General features: G+C 42.7%; 1 long non-coding RNA gene across 1 annotated transcript; it reads left to right on the top strand.

The window, feature by feature from the left end:
• Nucleotides 1-8: 8 nt before the first annotated feature.
• Nucleotides 9-20,929, top strand: LOC118354730 (uncharacterized). Its single transcript, XR_004815705.2, has 2 exons — nucleotides 9-704; nucleotides 20,500-20,929. It is a non-coding gene; the product is annotated as an uncharacterized LOC118354730 (long non-coding RNA).
• The last annotated feature ends 245 nt before the right edge of the window (nucleotides 20,930-21,174 follow it).

Here is a 21,174-nt window from a genome sequence, read left to right as displayed (position 1 = left end):
CGCGCCTCGGGGCCCGCACCTGCCCGCTCCATCCCGCAGGCCTCACGGGACCGCGCGTCCCGCCTCGGCTCCCGGCGGCGCCCAGAGAGCCCACGGGCACCTGCGGAGGCGCCTCCGCCTTCTCTGAATCCAGAGGGCTTCTTCCTACCTTCCTGACCCGGGGGATCCAGGGTCAGCCCTGAATTCACACCCACAACCGAGCAGCCAGGCTGGGGGGACCTCGTGTTTGAGATGCCGGGATGCCGGCCGCACCCAGAACCAACTAACACGCGTGCACGGCCAGGCACCTGCTCTCTCTCTGCCAGACGAACAGCACCTGAAATCTGCTGTTGCGCTCGGTCTCTCTGACCAGGTCATAAAACAGTGTCTTGAGGATGTCAGTGCCCAACAGATTTTTTAAAGATTTAATAAATGAATGAACCGCACCAAGTTCCACTGTCATGGGGGCACAGCACCAAAGTCTCAAGACAAAAATCACAAGGACCGTTGATGGAACCCAGGTCTTTTCTTTTCTTTTCTTTTCTTTTCTTTTCTTTTTTTTTTTTAAGATTGTATTCATTTTTTCATGTGAGAGGCAGAGGGAGAAGCAGGCCTCCTGCGGGGAGCCCGATAGAGGACTTGATCCCAGGACCCCAGGATCACGCCCTGAGATGAAATGAAGGCCGACGCTCAGCCACTGAGCCACCCAAGTGCCCGGAACCCAGGTATTTTTGAAAACTCTGCTTTGCTCTATTTTATTTGTACCTTCAAAGAAATAACATTTTCTTTTACTTACTTTCCTACTGTTTAATTTTCTACTTCTTTAACTTCAACTTTCCTCTTCATTAATTCTGTTATCTTATTAGTTTAATAGTTTATTGAATTATTTTTTTAAGATTTTATTTATTTATTCACAAGAGACAGACAGAGGCAGAGACACAGGCAGAGGGAGAAGCAGGCTCCTGGCAGGGACCCTGATGTAGGACTCGATCCTGAGACTCCAGGATCAGGCCCTGAGCCAAAGGCAGACAACCACTGAGCCACCCAGGCATCCCTAATAGTTTATTGAATTAAATAGTTTCTTTATTTCTATTTTTATTTATTTTTTGGTAATCACGGTATTAATGACTATAAATCTTCCTTTGAGTATGGCTTTAGCTGTGTCTTTAGTGTTTGTTTGTTTGTTTTAAGATTTTTATTTATTCGGGAGGGAGAAGCAGGCACCCAGATACCCTCCTTTAGTGTCTCATATGAAGTGTTTTTTCCTTAAAAATTTCTAGACAGGGACGCCTGGGTGGCTCAGCGTTTGAGTGTCTGCCTTTGGCTCTGGGCATGGTCCTGGGATCCAGGATCAAGTCCCACATGGGGCTCCCCCCATGAAGCCTGCTTCTCCCTCTGCCTATGTCTCTGCCTCTCTGTGTCTCTCATGAATAAATAAAATATTTTTTAAAAAATTCCAGACAACCTGTAGTTTTTTTTCTGTTTTCTTTATTGAAGGCATATATAGTTTATATACAGAAAAATACATGTATTTTAAAAAATTTATTTGAAAGAGAGAGAGAGCTCACAAGCAGGCGGGAGACACAAAGAGAAAAGGAGAAGCAGGCTCCCTGCTCAGTGGGGAGCCCCACAAGAGGACGTATCCCAGGACCCTGAGATCAGGACCTCAGCAGAAGGCAGACCGCCAACCAACAGAGTCACCCAGGTGCCCCAAAATGCACAGTTTTTGAAAGCAAAGCTTATGTAACCACCACCAGATCAAAGATAGAACATTTCCAGCCCTCCAGAGAAAACAGAGGATCACTATCCTGACTTCTGTCACATAGGTTAGTTTTACCTATTACTGAGTGTCATTTCAAAACCCACAGCCTGGGCGGCTCAGTGGGTTAAGCACCTGCCTTCTGTTCAGGACATGACCCTAGGGTCCTGGGATCGAACCCCACATGGGGCTCCCTGCTCAGTGAGGAATCTGCTTTTCCCTCTCCCTGTGCCTCTCACCCCTGCTTGTGCTCTCTTTCTCTCTCTCAAATAAATAAAACGTTTTGGGACGCCTGGATGGTTCAGGGGTTGAGTGTCTGCCTTTGGCTCCGGGTGTGATCCGGAGTCCCGGGATCGAGTCCCACGTCAGGCTCCCTGCATAGAGCTTGCTTCTCCCTCTGCCTGTGTCTCTGCCTCTCTCTCTGTGTATCTCTCATGGATAAATAAATATCTTAAAATACATAAATAAAATGTTTTTAAGACTTAAAAATTAAGACAGCTTGTACTCCTTTACGTCTCCCATTATTCACTCAGCATTATGTTCTTGAGAGTCATCCCTGTTTTGTGTATCGATTGTTTTTTTAGTTGCCATGTGATATTTGATTTATAAATACATCACAGTTTATTCTCCTGTTGATGGACATTTGGGTTGTTTCCAGCTTGGGGACAGCTATGAATAAAGCTGCTATTTACAAAAAAAAAAAAAAAAAAAAAAAAAAGCTGCTATTTACATTTACTTATGTGTACAAACCTTTTTATAAATTCATCTTGGGATATACATGGGAGTGGAATTGCTGGGTCATGGAGTATGTTTTTATAAGAACTGCCAAACAGTTTTGCATAGTGGTTGTACCATTTTATTATCCACTAGCGATGTAGGAGAATGCCAGGTGGTCCACATCTTCACAACATGAGTATTGTCACTCTTTTTCAACGTAGCCTTTCTGGCACGTGTACCCTGCTATCTCCCTGTGCTATTCTTTGCATGTCCTTGACCTGTAGAGATGCTGAGAACCTTTTCATGTGCTTATTTATCCTTTGGATATCTTTTTCTGTAAAATGTCTGTGGACAGACACTCCTCTGAGAATTAGCCCGTTTTATAACCGAGGTTGTTTGTATATAGGAGTTCTTTTCTTTATGTCTGCATAGGAGTTCTTTGCCATACATATATATTTAGAATATATACTCCTGGTTGTGGCTTTCCTTTTCACTTTAAATATCTTTTGATGAGCAGAGATATTTTTATGTTATGGTTAGTGTTTTTCGTGTCATGTTTTAAATATCTCCCGCCCCAAAGGTCATAAAGATTTTCTCCTATCTTTTCTTCTAGAAGCTTTCATACTTAAGTGTATGATCCATCTCAAATTATGGGCACCTGGGTAGCTCAGTGACTGAGCATCTGCCTTTGGCTCAGGGCGTGATCGCGGGGTCCTGGGATTGAGTCCCACAACAGGTTCCCCACAGGGAGCCTGCTTCTCGCTCTGCCTGTGTCTCTGCCTCTCTCTGTGTGTCTCTCATGAATAAATAAATAAAATCTAAAAAAGGAAGTTAATTTTTGTGTAGAGTGTGAGGCAGAGGCCAGATTCATCTTATTTCCATATAGATATCCAGTTGCTGACCTACTTACCTTTCTTTACACCAAGACCACTCTGCCTTACTTAGCTTATTTAGTCTTGAAATCAGAATAGGCCTTCCAGATTCATACTTCTTTGGGATTGTCTTCACCTTTCTAAGTCCTGTGCATTTCCATATGAAATCAGCTGTTAATTTCTACCAAAAAAGCCCACTTGATACTCTATGCTATGAACTATACTCCTATGAAAATTACTGAATTCCTCAAATATTCCTTACTTTGTTCCTTTCTTTTTTTTTTTTTTTAAGATTTTATTTATTCTTTAATGAGAGACACAGAGAGAGAGGCAGAGACACAGGCAGAAGGAGAAGCAGGCTCCCTGCCGGGAGCCCGATGCTGGGACTTGATCCCAGGACCCCAGGATCATCCTTTCATTTTATTCTTTGACTACCACTCATCTGAGAGGGAGACCAACTAATTTTCCTATTATTCTAATCATTCCTTGACTGAATCAGGTCAACTTCACTCCTTGCATCAGATTATTCCAGACACACACCTTTTTTTTAAATAAAAGATTTTATTAAATAAATAAATAAATAAATAAATAAATAAATAAATAAATAAATAAATAAGATTGTATTTACTTAAGAGAGAGAGAGAGAGAGCAGGGGCAGAGACAGAGGGAGAAAGGTAGACTCTCTGCGGAGCACCAGACCTGAGGAGGGGCTCAATCTTATGACCCTGAGATCATGACCTGAGCCTAAACCTTAAAGTCTGACACTCAACAAACTGAGTCACCCCAGTGCCCCAGGTATACACCTTTTTTTTTTTAAGATTTATTTGAGAAAGGGAGCATGAGGGGGGTGGGCAGGGAAAGAGGGAGAGGGAGACTCTCCACTGAGCAGGGAGCTGGAAGTGGGGCTGGATCCCAAACCCTGAGATCATAACTTGAGCTAAAGGTAGACACTCAATGGACTGAGTCACCTAGCCACCTGGCACACACCTTCTTTTTTTTTTTTTTTTTTTTTTTTTAGTGGCACACACCTTCTTAATTGTGTCCTTGGGCTAGGCGTGTGCAGTCCCTCTCAATTGTTTTCTCCACTTCGAGCCAACTTAATATTATGATGTCTTTAAAATAAAATCCTAGAGCACCTAGCTAACTCAGTAGGTAGAACAGGTGACTCTTAATCATGGGGTCATGAGTTCAAGTCCCATGTTGGCAGCAGAGTTTACTTGAAAAGTAAATAAATACATGTCTTAATTCATGCTTTTCTTTTTTAAATTGGGCTGTCTTACATCTACTGAAGTGTTTTTACATACATGCACAGCTTCATAACCACCACCCAGATCCAAATATGAAATATTTCCCAGCATCTTAAAACAGTCCTTTGGGTAGCCCCGGCGGCTCAGCGGTTTAGAGCCACCTTCAGCCCAGGGCATGATCCTGGAGACAGGGGATCGAGCCCCACATCAGGCTCCCTGCGTGGACCCTGCTTCTCCCTCTCTCTCTGTCTCTCATGAATAAATAAATAAAATATTAAAACAAAGAAAACAAAACAAACAAAAAAACAGTCCTTTGTCCTCCTTCCCAGTCAATCCTAAGGAAAACCACTACTCTTACTTCACCACCATGATTTTGAACTTCATGTAAATGCATTCAAACAATATGTGCTCATGTGTGACTTCCTTTACTTGGTGTTGTATCTGCGAGTTTCATCCATGTACTCATGGTTCATTCATTTTCCTTGTTATATCATATTCCAGTATATGAATATATGACCCTTTATTTATCCTTTTTGCTATTGAAGGAGATTCTTTAGTGTTTCCAGTTTGGGGCTATTATAATAAGGCTGCTGCGATTTAAAAAAAAATTAGGGGGGGTAATCTCTAGACCCAACATGGGGCCTCAAACTCACAATCCAGAACTCAAGTCACACACTCTTCCAGTTGAGCCAGCCAGGTGCCCCTGCTTTTATTTATTTATTTATTTATTTATTTATTTATTATATTTTTTAAATATTTTATTTATTTATTTGAGAGAGAGCAATCACGAATGGGGCGACGGGCAGAAGGAGAAGCAGACTCCCCGCTGAGCAGGAGCCCGAGGTGGGGCTCGATCCCAGGACCCTGGGATCACGACCTGAGCTGAAGGCAGATTCTTCACCGACTGAGCCACCCAGGCACCCCTTATTTTATATTTTTAAATAATTTTTTTAAACAACCGTTTTATTTTTCTCAAGGTCTCATGATACAGGAGTTGTGGAAGGACTTGGCCAGACAGCTGTCACTTGGCGTCTCTTATACAATTTCACTGGAATGTCCACTGGGGTCAAGTCACCTGATGGCTCAACCAGAATTGACATTAAAGATCACTTCACTCATGTGGCTCACAGTTTTGCTGCCTGATGGCTGAAAGACCAATTGGGCTATCACATGGAGCACACAGCCTCTCAATATGGCTTGGGCTTCTTCATAACATGGTAGCCTCAGAGAATTCAGATTTTTTTTTTATACTTGGCAACCCAGAGCTCTAAAAGTAAGAGACCTATTGTACAAGGTTGAAACTACCAGGGTGGGGTGTGTGTGTGTGTGTGTGTGTGTGTGTGTGTGTATTTGTATTTTTATATCAAAAAAAGAAAAACAGGCATCTTGGTGGCGCAGCGGTTTAGCGCCGCCTGCAGCCTGGGGTGTGATGCGAGAGCCCGGGGATCGAGTCCCACGTCAGGTTCCCTGCGTGGAGCCTGCTTCTCCCTCTGTGTGTGTCTCTGCCTCTCTCTCTTTCTCTGTGTCTCTATGAATAAATAAATAAAATCTTAAAAAAGAAAAGAAAAGAAAAGAAAAGCCCGCTAGGTTTTGGGGTTGAAGTTCCATTGAATCTATAGATCAACATGGAAAGAACTGATTACTTAAAAATTCTGTCTTCCAATCCATAAATATGCTTCTCCATTTATGAAGTCGTACTTAATTTTTGTCAACAGTGTCTTGTAGTAAACTTTTTTTTATTTAAAGATTTTATTTATTTATTCATGAAAGACACAAAGAAAGAGGTAAAGACATAGGCAGTAGGTTCCCTGCAGGGAGCCCCATCCAGGACTCATCCCAGGTTTCCAGATCATGACCTGAGCCAAAGGCAGACACTCAACCACTGAGCCACCCAGGCGTCCCTCTTGAAGTAAATTTAATACATTTTTTGCTAATTGTATTCCTAAGTATTTTGATACTATTATAAATGGTCTTTGAAGATTTTATTCTCTGTTTGTTGCTAATATATAGAAAACAATTGGTTTTTGGTATACTGACCTTGTATCCACTGACTGCAAAATTCACTTATTTGTCCTAATAATTTTTATTTCCTCTTTGATCTGAGAAATTATTTCTTAATTCCCAAGCAAGATTTTAGAAAGCCATTCTGTGGTTGCTAAAGTTTCTGAATTATAGAATCTCCTGGGCTTTTTAAATTTATCATCATTTTCTTTATGGCCAGGTATATAACTGATTTGTATGGACATAAAGAGTACATGTATTCTCTGTAGATTAGAGAGCACTTTTTGTGTTAAATCAGGCTTACAAACTCTATTATACAATTCCTCCATGATTTGCTTTTTTGCCAAGCTAAATTAAATTCAGCTGAATTGTAAAAATGAATATTATTTATTCATTTATCCATGTTTGGTACGTGAACATCTATGACTCTTAGGTTGTCTTTACAGATTGTATATCATTATTTTTTTAAGATTTTATTTATTTATTCATGAGAGGCACAGGGAGAGAGAGAGAGAGAGAGAGAGAGAGAGAGAGGCAGAGACACAGGCAGAGGGAGAAGCAGGCTCCAGGCAGGAAGCCCGATGCGGGACTCGATCCCAGGACCCAGGGATCACGCCCTGAGACAAAGGCAAACGCTCAACCACTAAGCCACCCAGGCATCCCTTTTTTAACACTTTTAAGTGCAAATCATTAACAGGTGGATTTGTAACAACTCAATCCATTTGTTGTCTTTGGTTTTTTTAAATAGAATTGGGCTCTTTTACACTTAGTAAGCTGGAATCTGTGCTTTAGTCTATCTGTGAATTTATATTCGATTTAAACCTTATCTTACCTTGTTGTTGATTCTTTTTCTTTGCATTGTCTTGGAAAATTTTCTCTTCTTTCCCTATTTGCCCTCCTTTTAGTTTGGCAGTTCTAATGTTTGTCTGCACAATGCTAGTGTTTCCCTCTCCTTACATAGTGGTTATGATGAAACCTGTATTCCTCTAGTAGTATTTCAAAATTTATCAATGAACATACCTCCCAAAACATTTTACCTACTCATACCCCACCTCTTCACCTAGATTAAAAGTTTAGGGGCATCTGGTTAGCTCAGTCAGTAGAGCATGCAACTCTTGATCTTGTGGTAGTGAGTTTGAGCCCTGTGTTGGGTGTAGGGATTACTTACTTGAGAGAGAGAGACAGAGATAGCGTGAGACAGCATGTGTAGGGAGAGGGAGAAGCAGGCTGCCCACAGAGCAGGGAGCCCAATGTGGGGCTTCATCCCAGGATCCTGGGATCATGACCTGAACTGAAAGCAGATGTTTAACCAACTGAGCCACCCAGGCGTCCCAATAAATAAATCTTTAAAAGAAGTTTAGAAATTGCAATTTTACTTCCTCACTTTCCCATCTACTTTCATGCTCAACTCCTCTTAAGTGTATCATCTACATGAAAAATCCTTACTGAACATTTACACCATTATTCCTTATTTCATTAATATCATAACCACAGCATCAGCTCTAGGAGTTGCTGCTGAGCCTGGCACTCAAAATATTTGTTGAATGAATAAATTATCCATTAGAGAAATAATAATAAAAAATTTTTAAGAAAAAATATAGGGTGCCTGGGTAGCTAAGTCAGCTAAGCATCTACCTTTGGCTCAGGTCATGATCCCAGGGTCCTGGGATCGAGCCCCACATCAGACTCCCTGCTCAGTGGGGAGTCTGCTTCTCCCTCTGCCCTTTGCTTATGCTTGCTCTCAATATTTCTCTCTCAAAAAAATAAAATCTGTAAAGAAAATTTTAAAAAAGAAAAAAAATATATAGAAAAATAGGATGCATGGTGGCTTCTCCCTCTGCCTGTGGCTCCCCCTGCTTGTTCTCTCTATTTCTCTCTCTTTCTCTCTCTCTCTCTCTCTCTCTCTGTCTCTCAAATATAGAAATATATATGTAGAAATATATATGTAGGGATGCCTGGGTGGCTCAGTGGTTAAGCATCTGCCTTAGGCTCAAGGCATGGTCTCTGAGTCCCCAGGAACAAGTCCCACATGGAATCCCAAATCAGGCTCCCCGCAGGGAGTCTACTTCTCCCTATGCTTGTGTCTCTGCCTTTCTCTGTGTCTCTCATGAATAGATAACTAAAATCTTGAAAAAAATATATATGTAGAAATATATATGTAGAAAAACAGAAGTCAAAAAGAAAAAGAACTGTATTTATTACAAAATTAATTATTCACAAGTACTATACTCTTCATCTGCCCAATATTGACATCTCTTTTCTAATATAATTATCATTGATTAGAGAACTTTGAGTATTTTCCTCAGCTAGCATCCATGGGCAATATATTGAGCCCTTGAGTATCTAAGATTATCTTTCTTTCGTCCCAAAAGATGGGACATTTGGTCCGGGAATAGGATTCTTGGCTCTGAGTTGCAGTTTATCTTCCATTTGTAGATATTATTTCACTATCTTCCCATTTCCGGTGCAACAAATGAGACTTCTCATGCTAGTTTCATTTGCCTGCCTTTTTTTTTTTTTTTTTTTTTTTGAGAGTGAGCAGGGGTGTGGAGGAGAAGAGGGAGAGGGAAAGAGAATTTTTTAAATCTATGTACTTTTAAAAAGATTTTACTTATTTATTTGAGAGAGAGAGAGAGCATGAGCGAGGTGGGAGCCTGACAAGGGGTTCAGTCCCAGGACCCGAAGATCATGACCTGAGCTGAAGGCAGACAACCAACTGAACCACCCAGGTTTTCCAGGAGAGAGATAATCTTAAGCAGGCCCTATGCCCAGCTCAGACTCAGACACAGAACTCAATCTCAGGACCCTGAGACCATGACCTGAGCCAAAATAAAAAATCACTTAACAGACTAGCCACCCAGGTGCCCCTGCTTTCCTTTTTAAAAATAGCTTCTTCCTTCAGTGTGAAAACTTGTACACTTCTCCTGTTACCCACGAAGTTCAGGAATTTTGCCAGGATGTGTGCATGTGTATACCTTTATTATTATTATTATTATTATTATTATTATTATTATTATTATTTTGTCTAGGTGTCAATAAGATAAACGGCAAAGTTTATTAAGCCTGATAAAGGGAAAAAAAGAAAACAAAATACACATTTATATATTAGAAATTAAGAAGTACAACCACAGAAACAACTCAAAGACTTATCACAGGATCTTAAATGCTCTCTTAAGTGCTCTATTTTTAAAATTTTTTAAAAGATTTTATTTTTTTAAGATTTTATTTATTTATTCACGAGAGACACAGAGAGAGGCAGAGACACAGGCAGAGGGAGAAGCAGGCTCCATGCAGGGAGTCCGATGCAGGCTTTGATCCCAGGACACCGGGATCAAGCCCTGAGCAGAAGGCAGACGCTCAACCACTGAGCCACCCGGGTGCCCCCAAACGGTAAATCTTATGTATATTTTACTGCAATAAAAACATTCTTCCTAGATTTTTAAAGCCCGAGTAAAAATATAGTGAAGAACTCAGAATTTTCATATGGTGGAGAGATAATATGACAGCAAATTCACAGTACAAAAGCACATCTGTGAAAACCAAAAGCGGGCATTTTTGTGCCTAGAGTAGTCAAATTCCTAGACTCAGAAAGCAGAACGGTGGTTGCTAGGAAATAAGGACAGAGTTTCAGCTGGGGAGGATAGAAGGAGTTTTGGAGATGAACGGTGGTGATGGTTTCACAACAATGTGAATGAATGTTCTTAATGCCACTGAACTGCACACTTCAAAATGGCTAAAATGATAGAAATCTATGTTCCATATATTTTACAATAATTTTTATTTTTAAGATTTACTGATTCATGAGAGACACAGAGAGAGGCAGAGACACAGGCAGAGGGAGAAGCAGGCTCCATGCAGGGAGCCTGATGCGGGACTTGATCCCAGGACCCTGGGATCATGACCTGAGCCGAAGGCAGACGCTCAACCACTGAGCCACCCGGGTGCCCCTTTTACCATAATTTTTAAAAAGTTGCTTTAAGTGGGCATTTTTCATTCTAGCTTAAGCCCTCTAACATAAACATGATGAAGTCTCTGGTGACTCAGGATGTGGAGAAATAGATCCAGGATGTTATGTGCTCGCAGAAGAAAACATGCAACATGCAGCTCCAAGGGGAAACCTAAATAACCCCAGGCAAATTTGTACAAGATTTTAAGAGAAAGGAAGAGAGAGAGAGAGAAAAAAAAAAGACAAGACAAGACAAGACAAGAAATCCTGAGGCCCTGGGTGGCTCAGTCAGTTACGTGTCTGCCTTTAGCTCAGGTCATGATCTCAGGGTCCTGGGATCCAGTCCCAAGTCGGGCTCCCTGTTCAGCAGGGAGTCTGCTTCCCCATCTCTTTCTGCATACACCCTCCACCCCGCTCCTGCTCTCTCTATATATATATAAAATAAACAGATACAAATCTTTAAAAAATAAAAGTAATAAAAATAAATAAACAGAACCTGAAAATAGTATACTGTGTTGGATTTGCTTTTTTTCTAAAGCATAAGTTCCCATGATTTGGGACAGTATATAGGGAAGCCTAAGAGAGTAAATACTGGCACCCTCCTATGCAAACGTGCTTTTCAGGCATGATTTGTCCATGACTGAGCTTACCTTGTAGCACCTGGTACTGCTCCCCAGCCCACAGAATTCTGTATCCCTTAGCTCCTGGGAGTGTGCAGGATCCACATTGGCCACCAGGGAGCAGGAGTCCCTGTGTGGTACAGACCAGGCAGGAGGTGCCATGAGGAGCTAATGCTCTTGAGGGCACCATTTTGTACCCTCAGGCTTCCGAGGCCGGCAGAAACTCCAGCTACCCTCAAGTAGGAAAAGCATTTGGCAGAGATTAGGGTGGACTGGCCACACTGTCCTCTCCCAGCCCCTAGGAGGAGCACCCACATCTCTCAGCTTGTGTGATAGACCTGATTTCTTTCACTGCTGATACTCATCTCAATATCTACATTCCTCCTACCAACGAGCCAGTGGTAAATTCTGTTTCCTGAGCATTTCCAGGGATACCACTAACTTTTGTGTAAACTAAAAAAAGAGGACTCTTCTGGATGGACACAAGGTAGCAGCAGGCAAAGGATTTGGCAAGCTGACTGATGGCTGAGTTAGAAAAAGATCCCCCTGCTGGGGCGCCTGGGTGGCTCAGTGGTTGAGCGTCTGCCTTCAGCTCAGGGTGTTATCCCGGGGTCCTGGGTTCAAGGCTCTCATTGGGCTCCCCACAGGGAGTCTGCTTCTCCCTCTGCCTCTGTCTCTGCCCTTCTCTGTGTGTCTCTCATGAATAAATAAATAATCTAAAAAAGAAAAGAAAAGAAAGAGATCCCCTCTTCCTGAGCAGCCCTGTGTGGTGGGCTTCAGTGCCTATTGAGTACCAGGCACTGTGCTGATGAAGGAGAACTTCAGCTGCCTGCATTCTGACCTCAGACTTGCTAGTTGGGTGCTTCTGTAAAGCTTGACTCTTAGCTCAGGCGGAAACCCCTAAGGGCAAAGCATCCCCCCCACTCTGCCCCTCCAAGGGAACCAAAAACTACTCCCTCCAGCAATAAGGACTATCTTGAGCCAGCAAGACCATGGCCATGACTGACACAAAGGCAATGGTCCATGATTTGACTTCCACTGCCCACCTGCACCCCACATTTTCTTTTATAAACCTGGAAGTAGGGATCCCTGGGTGGCTCAGCAGTTTAGCGCCTCCCTTCAGCCCAGGGTGTGATCCTGGAGTTCCAGGATTGAGTCCGGCATCAGGCTCCCTGCGTGGAGCCTGCTTCTCCCTCTGCCTGTGTCTCTGCCTCTCTCTGTGTGTGTGTGTCTCTCATGAATACATAAAATCTTTAAAAAAATAAAAAATAAAATAAATAAAAATAAATAAACCTGGAAGTATTTTCAGCACTTTGGAGACAGTCTTGAGGGGCTAGTCCTCTGGCTTCCTGGTGTTTGCCTCACTGAACAAAACCCCTTTCTTGTTTTACCATGATTTATCTCTCTGCCTTTGGATTTTGTCAGTGGCTAGTGGCCCAACCTGATCTGTTTGGGACCCAAGGAGCCAGGTGCTCTTGTACCCCTATACCTCCCCATATGCTGAGAGGCTCTTTGCACATGTTGTCTCCTCTTGTCTCATACATAATCAAGGCAGACACTGACTACTATTGTCCATGTTTTTCTGATAAGAAACTGAGTGTGAGGGCAGCCTGGGTGGCTCAGCGGTTTACCGCCGCCTACAGCCCAGGGCCTGATCCTGGAGACCCGGGATCGAGTCCCACGTCAGGGTCCCTGCATGGAGCCTGCTTCACCCTCTGCTTCTGTCTCTGCCTCTTTCTCTGTGTCTCTCATGCATAAATAAATAAAATCTTAAAAAAAAAAAAAAAGAAAGAAAGAAACTGAGTGTGAGGGCCAGCTGCACATAGCTAGGAGGTAGAGCTCTGCCAAAGGGAAGGACTATGACCTTGGTTGCCTTGAGCTTCTTCCCTCATCCATTTGCAGTCACTGGAACCCCACACACACACCCCACCCCCTTCCCGTATCGCAAAAGCCTCCCAAAGGAACTCTCAGCTTCCCCCACTCCCGGTCTGCTCCCTCACTGCAGTAAGACTGATTTTCAAAACTCTTTATTGTTATGCACATAATGTCTATGTAGCATTCAGTTAATAATAATAAAAAGGAAAGCCTGGGTGGCTCAGTGGTTGAACATCTGACTTTGTCTCAGGTCGTGATCCCAGGGTCCTAGGATTGAGTCCTGCATCAGGTTCCCTGTTCTATCTCTCATGAATAAATAAAACTTAAAAAAAAAAGAAAAATAATAAAAAGAATGACCAATTAGGTTAAAGAATGGAGCTTTATCAATTTCTCTGCTGTTGCCTCTCATCCCCTTATATCCTGGCCCCTGATTTATTTATTTATTTATTTATTTATTTATTTATTTATTTATTTATTTATTTATTATAGTCACACAGAGAGAGAGGCAGAGACACAGGCAGAGGGAGAAGCAGACTCCATGCACCGGGAGCCCGATGTGGGATTCGATCCCGGGTGTCCAGGATCGCGCCCTGGGCCAAAGGCAGGCGCTAAACCGCTGCGCCACCCAGGGATCCCCTCATCTTTTTTTAAATCTCTATACCCAATATGGGCTCACACTCACTGCGTTAATCTTCATCACACATATATACACATATGTGTTTTGTGTCTTTTGTTTCTTAAGATTTTATTTATTTATTCATGAGTGACACAGAAAGAGGGGCAGGGACATAAGCAGAGGGAGAAGCAGGCTCCCTTCAGGGAGCCCAATGCAGGAATCGATCCCAGGATCCTGGGATCACGACCTGAGACAGTCAGATGCTCAGTGGCTGAGCTCCCCAGTTGCCCCATTTTCTCCCAGTCCTGCCTCAGGACAATGCAGATATGGTCTATATTGTTTACTTCCTTATTCTCCAGCATCTAGAACAGTGTCTGGCCCCTGAAGATTTTATATTATCTTTTGAAAAATAATTTCTTCTATGAAACAATCGCCTTTGTGACATGTTAATAAAAGATTTCCCTCTCTTTACTTATTTCCCTCTCAGGGAGCCCAATGTGGGACTCGATCACAGGACCCTGGGATCACGCCCTGAGCCAACGGCAGACGCTCAATCACTGAGGCACCCAGGTGCCCCAGTCTAGGGCTTTTTTTTTTTTTTTTTAAAGATTTTATTTATTTATTCATGATAGTCACACAGAGAGAGAGAGAGGCAGAGACACAACAGGCAGAGGGAGAAGCAGGCTCCATGCACCGGGAGCCCGACGTGGGATTCGATCCCGGGTCTCCAGGATCGCGCCCTGGGCCAAAGGCAGGCGCCAAACCGCTGCGCCACCCAGGGATCCCCAGTCTAGGGCTTTTTAATGGGCTTGTTGGCAGGCTGTTTTAATCTGATTACCCCTCCCTGTGCCTGTCACCCAGTGAGGTTTTTGTCACATGGGAATGGGTGGAGGCTCCTTCCAGAGTGGTATAAATCCTTTTAAGGGTGGTTTCCTCTTAGGGTGGGGGTGGGGAAATCCTTGGCCCTGCCTGCCTTTCCTCTAACTATCCTTCAATAGGTGACTATAATTAAAGCTAATAAATAGGGGGGCAGCCAGGATGGCTCAGCGGTTTAGCGCCTCCTTCAGCTCATCGTGTGATCCTGGAGACCCGGGATCCAGTCCCACATCGGGCTCCCTGCATGGAGCCTGCTTCTGCGTCTGCCTGTGTCTCTGCCTCTCTCCCTCTCTTGTGTCTCTCATGAGGTGCTGGGTGGTTCAGTTGGTTCTGTGTCTGCTTTCCACTCAGGTCATGGTCCCGGGGTGGAGCCCTCAGTCAGCCTCCCTATCCGGGGGGGCCTGCTTGTGCTTCTGTCTCTCAAAAATAAATAAACAAAATCTTAAAAAATAAAAGGAAAGATTTCTGGACTCCTTTCTGTCACATCCATCTATTATCTCTATCCTTATGCCAACAACCCAGTCTTGATTACTGTGTGTTTATAGTGAGCTTGGTGCCAGGTTAAGTACTCTGACTCTGTTCATTTTTCCCCCAAAGAATAGCTGTGGCTCTTCTAGGTCCTTTGGGTTTCCAAATAAACTTTAGGGTCATCTTATCAATTCCTAACTTTTAAAAGCCTGCTGGGATTGCCCTGAATCTCTAGATACATTTGGGGAAAATTGTCATCTTAACAACATTGACTACTTCAATTTTTAAACATAGTATGTGTCTCCATTTGGGCAAATTAATAGATTTTTTAAAAAATTTATTCTGACTCTGGCTTGTTTAGGGCCTGAGGAGTATGGTTTACTGGGCCATAACCATTCCTGTTTTCAGTCCTCACGTCAATAGATGTCTAAAATTAAAGTTTGATTTTGTTATTTAATTTTTTTTTTAAGCCAGTTTCCTTTTCCTCTGAAATCACCTTCTTGGTTCTTAGTTTGCAGTTTCTTGGGAGCATTCTGGGGGGCCTGAACCCCCACTGGTCCCCTTAATGACCAGCCTTCTTTATATTCGTGGAAGCTTCCCCCAGACTCCTATGGACTCCTGCTTCTCTGCTCCACATTAACTCTTCAGACAGGAACCAAAGATTTTTATGTCCCCAGTACTGTGGACAGAGTATGGACCGTGAGCCAAGGGCAGGCCACTCCTAAGATAGACCACAAGGGCATGTAGATTGTTTCGTGTAGAAAACAATCAAGGCCCCAAAGACCCAGGAAGAAACTTTTACCTACCCCTGCCCTACCCGCAAATGCCTAAAAAGGATTTAGATAGCTGACCAGTACCAGGGAGAGAGCAATTAAACAGATTTCTTGTATCTAAGAGACTTACCGCAAAGGGCAAACTCTGTTTTCCAAACTTACCTCACCTTCCTGCTAAAGGCCTTCCTCTCCTTTGCACCCCCCCACTCACCCCAACTCCCTGAGCTCAGGATGACGGATACTCCACATTTTGCCTGACAGTCTTGGGAATTTCATGTTTGTATGGATTCTCTGTATGTACAAAATTAGATTTGATTTTCTCCTGTTAATCTGGCTCATGTTGAGCAGCCCCAGTGGCGCAGCGGTTTAGCGCCGCCTGCAGCCCAGGGTGTGATTCTGGAGATCCAGGATCGAGTCCCGCATCGCTCCCTGCATGGGGCCTGCTTCTCCCTCTGCCTGTGTCTCTACCTGCCCCTCTCTCTCTCTCTCTGAATGAATAAATAAATAAACCTTTAAAAAAAAAATCTGGCTCATGTTAATTTTTTAGTTCAGGGGCACCTGGGTGGCTCAGTGGTTGAGCGTCTGCCTTCAGCTCAGGGCCTGATCCCAGGGTTCAGGGATTGAGTCCCGCATCAGGCTCCCCACAGGGAGCCTGCTTCTGCCTCTGCCTTTGTCTCTGCCTCTCTATCTGTGGCTCTCATGAATAAATAAAATCTTTAAAAAAATTTATGAATTGAATAAATACAGATATTGATAAGTGGTCCGAAGGCAATAAAATAATACTGCAGTGTAGTGTGACAGCATAGGGGTCAGAGCAGGTCTGAGCTGAAACCTGTAGGTGAGAAAGAGGTAAGTGTAGTCCAAACACAAGGAATAGCACAGGCCCTGACATGAGCATGAGCTTGGTGAGTCTGCCAGATGGATGGATGGAAGGAAGGAAGGAAGGTTGGTTGGTTGGTTGTCATGGCAGGATTCGTGACGGAAGGGGAATTTGAGAGGGAGGTACACATTGACCATGTTGGGCCTGTTGGCCGTGTTAGGGAATCTGGATTTTGCTCTAGATATATCAGAAAGCAGAGAAGTGACAGGCTGTGAGTGATGCAATTGAAATTCCTGGATTCTCCAGCAAAGGAATACGCCCACTCTGATTTTACTGTGCTTGTTGGCTTGAGGCTGGGAGGCCTGAATGCCGAAAAGGCATAGAAAAACCATCTCCTGAATGTCTAGGGAATCCAACAATGGTGAGATGGGGGAGGCCTCCCAATAAACGATTTGACCTCAAAGCTTGTGGCTACCTATATGGATAATCAGCCTGCTCTGGAGCTAGGAAGTGTGAACTTGACCTTGACATCCGAGTGAATCCAACTCAACAGTCGGCCCAAGGAAAACTTCCCCCATTCCTACCAGCTGCGGCTGGTACATCCTTTATGTCACTCCTGTTTCTTATAAGCTCCTCTATTGTAGTGTTTCTCGTATGGTATTAGGGTCATTTACATGTTTTCTATTTAACTGGATGATAAGCTACCTGAGGACAGACACCGAGTTGTTCAAACCTGCTGTATGCTGGGGACACAGATGACAGGTTGGGCAAGTATCTGGGGGGTGGGAGGGGTACAATAGAAGACAATCTTAAATGCTAGGAAATTTGGATTTGTTCCTGGTGCAATTCTTTGCTGTCCCATCTTTACAAAGACTGCTTTTGACAGAGCATTGATCATGGATTGACCAGAGGGCATGTGGCCCAGCTTTGTCCAGATATATTTCCCTTGTTCCAAGCCACACCATCTGAGACTTTGGACCAGCTGGGTTGGACCCTCCCAGATCAGTGGGGCACAAGTCTATATCAAGGGTCAGCATAGGTAACAACTCTAATAAAATTCTTTTTTCCTTTCCAGTTGAGATATAATTGACAAATAACTGTGTAAGCTTAAGGTATACAACTTGATGACTTAACGATGATTAAGATGATGTAAGATCTACTCTCAGCCACTTCCAAGGGTGGAATAGAGTATTGTTAACTCTACTCAACATGCTCCACATTAGAACCCCAGAACTTATTCATCTTAGCGTAGCAAAATTCTGGATTTTCTCCACTGGAAGGATACAATGCAAAGCTTTATCCATTCTTTACAGACTATACTCTGTAAGAACTTATACAAAACATTAGTCTCAGAACAAGTTCTGTTTCTATTGAAAAAATCAATTTGTATCTTAGGGACAGTGTGATATATGCCTAATCATGTTTTCCTCTTTGCTTTGGCCACTTAGGAACCTTAGCACTGGATTTGTAGCCTTTATCTAGTAACCATAAAAGACCACTGGACACAATCAGCAAAGAGATTAAGAGGGCTCTGGAGTCAGGCAAACCTGGGTTAAAATCTCGCTCTGCCATTTCTTAGCCACGTGACTATAGATCACTCACCTATTTTTCCCCAAGTGTTTTTTTAAAAGATTTTATTTATTCATGAGAGACACACAGAGAGAGACACACAGAGAGAGACACACAGAGACAGAGACATATGCAGAGGGAGAAGCAGGCTCCATGCAAGGAACCTGATTTGGGACTCGATCCTGGTACTCAGGGATCACCCCCTGAGCCAAAGTCAGACGCTCAACTGCTGCTGAGACACACAGGTGTCCCTTCCCAAGTATTTAAAAACAGGCATAATCACAGTATTTTGTTTGTAAGATTAAGGGATACAGTGCTAAGCACAGGGCCTGGTGCAACAGTTAACAAAACTGTAATCATTTTCACTTTATGGTAAGTGATGGAGTTTTGGAATATAGGTCTGGAACCGACAACCAAGAAAGAATTCTTCATACGTCTTTGGTGCAAAATGGTGGTTTTATGAAAGCATGGGAATGTGACCAGGGGGCAGGAAGAGCTGCAGCCCCAGGCCTGTCAGAGGCAGCTGATTATATACCTGGGAGTTGGGAGGAGTTTGGGGATGGCGTACTCTCTAAGGAAATTTGGAATCAACCAGGACCTTGAGGAGGGCTAGATATTGTTGGGGAAAGGTCATTTATTACCATCTAATAAAACCTGAATCATGAGACCCTTCAGATGGGCCACGTGCTTGGGGGATGTCAACACGTATCTTGGGTGGTAGAGATAGAGGAAACTTCTAAAGGAATTTTTATATGTTAAAATAGACTTACAGGATCCTCGGGGTCTGGCTAAGATTGCCTTTTGCCCTTAGTGAAGTATTAACATCAAGGCAATTGAGTCCAAAGAGGAATGTCACTCTGCCTGTTTCAAAGACTTGTCAATATGCTTTGTCCTCAGCTAGTCCTCTGTTCCCCCATCAGCAAGCAGCTCTGTGTGCTCAAAGATGCAGAAACACACACACACACACACACACACACACACACACACACACACGTTTTCCACCTCAAATGTGTAAATTACTTTGATTTTGATCAGCTATTTTTTTAATCTGCTATATATACCCTTTTGCTAGAGGTGGCATAGATGAGAATCTCCAGAAAACTTAACCATAGTGCTGATTAAATCTGCATATGGGAGGGTCTCCCTCTCAACACACACACAGCATAGCAAGGGAGCATTTCTTACATGTCTCACAGGATTAAGAAAACATGAAAAGCAGAATGTCCTGCTTTAGGTATTAATTACTTAGGGTGACCCTTGGTCATAGTTCGTTCATTACTATTAATGTCTTCTGATCTCCTCTGACAACAGACCTGTTGGGATTCAAAGGGCAGTTCTTAATTCCAAAGTAATTAAGAAACCTGTTCATTAGCTTCCTTTGGGGGTCAAATAAATTCAAACAGAGAGGATCTGTTAGGGTGACACCAATTCATCTGGTACATTAATATAATTTAATAAGTCTGAAACTGGGTAAATACATCTTTATATGTTATAAAAGGAAACTAACATTTATCTCTCAAGAACCATTTTTAAACTTTTCTTACTGCTAGGATCAGTTTCCTTTCACTTCCTGAGATACCTTTATGCTCATCAAGGATTTACCTCAGCTATCTCAGGGATTGCTTTGCCAGATGTTTGCTTAACTTTTTTTATAGCCTTATTGAGGCATAAGTAATGCAGGATAAGTTGCACATATTAAAAGTATTTAAGTCTGTAAGTTTGGATATATGCCTATACCCATGAGACAGTCACCAAAATCAAAATAGTAAACATTTCCCTCACCCCTCAAGAGTTTCTCCTGCCTTCGATAACCCATCCCACCTCGTTCCTTCTTCCTGCCTCCATCCCCAAGAGCCCAGTGATCTCCTTTCTCTCTTGATTAGTTTGTATTTTTCTAGAATTATCTTGAGATTCATCCATCCATTCATCCATTGTGGCTCGATGGTTCATTTCTTTTTATTTCTGAGTAGTATTCCATTGTATGGATATACTACATTTTTTCTAATCACATGGACATACATAATTGTGTTTCTCCATACTGTCTGGGAAAAAAACAAACAAAAAAACACTAAACCTACGGCCCACTTCTAGCATTAGGACAGACTTTTTTTTTTTTTTTTTTTTTTGCATTAGGACAGACTTTAATGCCAACATTTTCTATACTCATCTCACTCCTAACTTCATTTTCTCTTCTTTCTTCTCCTGTTTGTTGTAAGTTCCCAAATTCTCTTATCTTTTATTTTTGTTATGTACATTTAAGTCAGTCATCTTGGATCTTTTCTGAAACAAGGATCAAGTACAACTAAACAATGCTCAGTTATTATTTGATTTTTATCAATTCTTTCCTCCTGTTTTCTTTAGGGATGCTGGATTTTGTTGACTTGGTCTACTTACAGATCCTCATCATATCCTGCTTGGACAGCTGCCACCATCTCTGGAATTCTGATCTCTAAACTCATCTCTCTTCTATTCACCTCCTATGATGTCACCAGGTTATCATTCTACAGCAGAAATCTGATCATGTCATTCCCACGCAAAACACCTACCCAAAGGATCTAAAAGTCCTTGGCATAATAAGGCAAGTCGTTAGTCATTCATCTTTCAACAAATATTTACTGGGCGCTGATTATGTATCAAGCTCTATGCTAGCTGGCTAAGTGTGAAAAGTATGGTGACAAACTGGAGAGATGTGCCCTGTACCTTCATGGAATTTATATTCTAGTAGGGAGACAAATAAACAACCACATAAGCAATATAATTATGACTTGGATAAACATGAAATTGTTATTAAGTAACTAGAGTGTTGTGATTGAGTTCTGGGAGCAGGGGTGGATGTCAGAGAAGGCCCTTCTGAGGAGGTGACATTTACACTGCTTAAATTACGACAAAGAAATGGCCATGGGAAGAGTTCTAGGCAAGGGAAACATAAAGTGCAAAGGTCCAAAAGTGGGAAAAAGCTTGGATGGCCAGTATGGCAGAAGATAGTAAGGTTGCTGGACAGTTGAGCTCTACTTGCTTCTCCGGCCTCATTTTTGA

The sequence above is a fragment of the Canis lupus genome, chromosome 5 (genome assembly GCF_003254725.2).
Source record: "Canis lupus dingo isolate Sandy chromosome 5, ASM325472v2, whole genome shotgun sequence".
In the NCBI taxonomy this organism is placed as follows: domain Eukaryota; kingdom Metazoa; phylum Chordata; class Mammalia; order Carnivora; family Canidae; genus Canis; species Canis lupus.
Note: the sequence above shows the minus strand (reverse complement) of the source record. Positions and strands in the feature narration are given on the sequence as shown.